Source organism: Chiloscyllium punctatum, chromosome 14 (assembly GCF_047496795.1).
Source record: "Chiloscyllium punctatum isolate Juve2018m chromosome 14, sChiPun1.3, whole genome shotgun sequence".
Lineage (NCBI taxonomy): Eukaryota > Metazoa > Chordata > Chondrichthyes > Orectolobiformes > Hemiscylliidae > Chiloscyllium > Chiloscyllium punctatum.
Genome location: NC_092752.1, coordinates 74192250 through 74197507, shown reverse-complemented (window position 1 = coordinate 74197507; position 5258 = coordinate 74192250). Strand labels below are relative to the sequence as shown.

The 5258-nt window shown below is 41.5% G+C and overlaps 1 non-coding gene across 1 annotated transcript; it reads right to left on the bottom strand.

Moving 5' to 3' along the window:
* Positions 1–1615: 1615 nt before the first annotated feature.
* trnas-gcu (transfer RNA serine (anticodon GCU)) lies at positions 1616–1697 on the bottom strand. Its single transcript has one exon. It is a non-coding gene; the product is annotated as a tRNA-Ser (tRNA).
* Positions 1698–5258: the final 3561 nt, after the last annotated feature.

The following is a 5258-nucleotide window of genomic DNA, read 5'->3' as shown; positions in this document are numbered from 1 at the left end:
GAGAACTACAAACCTGTGCATACAGAAAACCGACAAACACTGACCAAATACTTAACTACACCAGCAACCATCCCATCTCTCACAAACGGAGCTGCGTCAGAACAGTATTCCAACGAGCCACCAGACACTGCAGCACAGACGAACTTCGGAAAACAGAGGAAAACCACCTTTACAATGTATTCGAGAAGAACAGATACTTAAAATATAGAGTCCACACTTTCCTCAAGAACAAACCACGACAAGCAGACCAAACACAGCCAGGAACCATAACCACCTTACCATACATCAAAGAAGTTTCAGACATGACAGCCAGACTACTAAGACCCCTCGGAATCCTAGTAGCACACAAACCCACCAACACTCTCAAACAACAACTAACAAACTTAAAAGAACCAGAACAATCCAAAGACAAAACCAACGTCATCTACAAAATTCCATGCAAGGACTGTCACAACTACTACGTAAGACAACAGGAAGAAAGTTAGCCACCAGGATATACGAACACCAGCTCGCCAAAAAAAGACACGACCTTCTCTCCCTCGTAGCCCTACACACGGATTAAAAATACCACCATTTCTACTGGGACAACACATCTATCCTGGGACAGGCTAATCAAAGACACGCCTGAGAATTCATAGAGGCCTGGCACTCCAACCACAACGCCATAAACAAACATATAGATCGAGATGCCATCTATCAACCCCTCAGAAAACGAACAGGAAATGACATCACCACAAACCCCAGGAACCCCATCGAGGAGAAAGATATAAATAGAAAGCAGGAGACAACAGATTCTCTTCACTTCGAGGCCGCCACTGATGATGATGTTACCTAGCCAAGTAATGAAACGTCTGGATATCAAAGCTACAGCTGAGCAAGCAAACCTTCACCCTACATTTTAAATTATTTTTCATGTTTATGTTGCATGAATCTGCGGTCATTGATCCACAGTTTAGTTTCACTCCCTATAGGTAACAAGCTGATTTCTCCAGTTGTTCATAGTTCAATGTGATGCATCCAGTGTGTGCATAACGAGAGGGAGCTCGCTTCCCACATCTTGTGTTTACCTGTGCCTTATGTCCAGCATTCATCAATGGCGAGAGCAAGGGGCGAGGGCGAGACCAATTTGTCAGTCTTTCCGTGCCCATGCACGGCACCAACATTGGCAATTCTCCACTGTGCATTTACAGCCAGTTCTCAGTGCCCCTACACCCACGCCCTGCCCCTTTGAAGTATCGCCATCATTTTGTGCTGTCTCGCTGTGCTCTTCTCACCAGGATGAATTACTTCTACTCAACCTCCTCCAGATTTCATCTGACAAAACGTTCATTAAGAATTCCTTTGCATAAACATGCACTTCGCAGCTCTCGTTATTTGATTTTCCTGGATGTCTTTCATACGAAAAAACGTTCACAGCAACTTTATTTGCAAAAGGAAACCGCGCTCCCTTTCATTATCCCAATGCAACCTACATTTCAACACAGTTTAGTCAACAGGCTCAAACCATTCTTGGAAATTTTGGAGTAGCGTAAATGCACATAAACTGACCATTAGCGCTCCAATCCGACAGCTGTGATCATCGGAAAACAGCACCATTGAACGCCGTTGATGACAGCGACGAGAATGGGATTGGAACCCACGCGTGCAGAGCACAATGGATTAGCAGTTCATCGCCTTAACCTCTCGGCCACCTCGTCACAGATGCACAACAAGCTCTGACCTTATGAATAATTGAATTGGGTAAATTATGCAGAGCAGCAGATATGTCTCCCTGGTGTTGGGAAAATGATAAATAACATAGTACGGTTCCAAGACTATGGTCTGACCCCTGGGTTGTGGGGCAAGTGCACTCCCACTGTCACACAATGCACACAGTGATCTGAACAAAAATGAGGAAATGAATATGTAACAAGGTCTGTTGAATTCTGTGAAGATTTGAAGTCAACGGAATGAAGAACACGAGACAGCAGGAGGTGTTCTTTCAATAAAGAGTTGAATAGAGCTCTTAAGGATAGTGGAATCAAGGGTTATGGGGATAAGGCAGGAACAGGATACAGATTGAGGATGTTCAGGCCATGATCATAATGAATGGTGGTGCTGGCTCGAAGGGCAGAATGGCCTACTCCTGCACCTGCTGTAAATTGTCTATTAAATTGCCTGTGAGGAATTGTTTTCCAGACTGGAGGAGAGTGCATAGTGCTCAATGTCATTATTCGGAACACCTAAATTCCGCTCAGATGTTTTTGACACGCACTTGGGTACAGAACAGACAATTTCAAAATCCAAAATAAGGATAAACTGACAATTGAAGGCAACAATGCAAAAACCTTGATCTGTATCATTTTCCTGCACTGTACGACACCAAGTCACTGTATGATCACAGCAACACAGTGAGCAAGTGTCAGAAGGAAAATGAGTGCAGTGCCAGTGCGCAAGCGGGGAGCAGCAGGTGACACACGGGGAAGTGCATTTCCCACCACAGGAACACTTCCCAAACAGCGGATTGAGGTGGAAGAATTCAGAGGGGGTTTACATTTTGAAATTTGATGCCAGAGACACAATGGAGACCTGTCATTGAGTCTGTTCAAGATGAAGATTTTAAGATTTCTACAGATGCAAAACAAAATAAAAAGCTCATGGGTTAGTGAAGGCAAAAGATGAAATTGTATATTTCATCAATCTACCCATCTTTACAATGAGGACCTCACCACTTTCCTCACTCGTGGACAGAACCACTGGTGAAGATGATCATATAATCCCCGTTACTAGCCATGGAATCAGAGAAAGTCGGTTTCCCAAACGTTAAGGTAAAACCAGGAATGTGGAGGTAAGCATTAATGTGTTGCTCCTGTGCTGAAGGTGACCAATGCACGGTATCTCTGTTCCAGTATAGTGGGCTGTGCTGTGCCGAAGGTTTAATTTTGAGTCTCACATGGAGCAGCTTCAATTTGTCGTCGTGTTGACGGATACGGACAGAAGGTGATATTGAGCAAAGCCAGATTTATGGGAAAATACTCGTGTTTTTGGATTGAGAAAAAACCTTTTCTGGATAATGTCTCCTTGATCAACAAACATACTGCAAGTATCTAAAACGTGAAGAGACATGTGTGTAGAGAGAGCCGAAAGTGATTTTTCAGCAGATGGATAACGTTTCCCATGTGCACTGCGTTAAATTCCGGGAAAATAGATGTTGAACTGGTTTCATGTTTCACAGTTTGTTGCAAAAACACAAAGGTTGTTGCAATAATAAAAAAAGAAATCACATAGGAACGTTTGAATATTGTATTGAACTGAATTTTGGTATGAGCATATTTTATCTGAAATGGCGTGCTGCAGAGAAGTACAGAGGGTTAACAATACAAAAGGACAGAGTCTTCTTGGTGGATTTCTTGGGTGGAGTTAAGAATGTACGAAATATACATAACATCATGTGAATGTGGTCAAATCTTTAAAGTAGGTGTTGCCTCTCCAAGTGATTATTCAATTCCTGCTCATTAGGATATCACTTCCATCTGCAGTTATTTTACGACATCAGCTCCATTTACAGAGTTTCACCTTGAACAATACGCCACACCTTACCACTCCATGAACTTGTTATACTCAGTCTTATTCAGTTGTACGTGTTCATGAAATATCTTTGTGTCTGAAGTCAACAAATTCTAAATTGTCACGCAACCACACTGACTTTCACTCAATGGTATATTCTCTCCTTGTACGTTTGATCGTGCATCTTTTAAAACACTCTGAAGTCAGCTTCTACGTTTTATTTCTGGAAAGTCGTTCATGATTTAAATAACTCTATTGAGTGGAAGAAACTCTCATCCAAACTTTTCTTAATCATTCACTAATGGTTATGAAGCTCTAACGAACGTTATTGATTCACTAGAAAGAGGGACTTTCCCCGATTTACTGATTCAAACCTCGCGTTATGTGAAAATCTCATTTGTTTACATCAAACTTGCGTGTTTGTGCATCCAGCATTTCCAAATCTCGTGAATAAACTCCTCCATTCTTTCTCTCATCCCGTTTGTATCCTTTCTGATATTGTTATGTCTCAGTAAACAACGTCACTTGGCTTTCTAATATCTTGCTATCCAGGGAACAGCGTCTGTGCCCTTTCTAACTTCTTCACATGTTTTTGGTGAAGAATGAGGACAAGGATTACACACAATGTTCCCACTGAGAGTGAGAAAAATATTTTACAGTTACGCTATGAACTCTTTGCTTTTTAAATATGACGCCTCTATTTATAAACTCCAATAAGGTAAATTACTATCTATCCTGTTCATGAACATCGTCTCGATGGAGACGAGAATTTTCTATATCTTCCTTTCTTCTTCCACGGAATGTCTGAAAGGTTTGTAAGGCCAACATCTCGAAATGCCCATGTCCTGAGTCAGTCTCAGGTATTTCTAAAGGCGACTGAAGTTCAAGTACTTCATAGGGTGTCTCCCATCATTCCAATGCAGACTGGTTCTGGACAGTAAATGCTATCACTAAAGGCCACCGTGAATCTGAAATCAACAGTTTTCGCATAGTAATTCTCGTAGCTATTGTGTATCGGATGTTCGTTTTCTTGTTCAATTTGTTCATCATTTCATGAGTCGCTGTGTTGAATTTTACTGAATGATTAATTAGTGAATGGAGACATTCCCTTCACCACTCAGTCGAAACTCCATGGAACATTGAAAGAATTTACTCATACGCTTCCAGAGGACAGTCCTGCCATTACTGGGATGAATCAGTCAACATTCCCCACGTATCCTCGAAGCCAAGGATTTCCTTTTCCATTCTCGCAGATCATTGCAGCACTGAATCCCATGTGTGCGTTCATTAAAACCAAAACAGTTGCAGCAAGACTTTAAAACTAAGATTTTGCAATCTGCTTGCATTGGTTGTCCCAAAAATTACATTCCATATTATGGTATGTTTGTGGATGAAAGAACTTTCTGAATCTTGAGCAATTATATTTCAGTTTTGTCAAAAAATTATCATTCGCTGTTCTCTCTTTCCCTTTCAGTTTCCCGTTTTATATCCCGTATTTTATCAGTTTATCTTAAGTTTCCAATATTTCAATCAATCTCACTCCTGATTGCCAATCCGAGAGAATGCCACAATCTTGTCAATTTATATGCAGTGCAGCTGTAGGGCGCGGTGACCAAATGGAAAGGCATTGGTCACGTGAACCAAATAAAAGTAGCCAGCTGGTGGAATCTGGCCGCTCCAGCACAGTCATATTTAAAACATTTAACGTAATC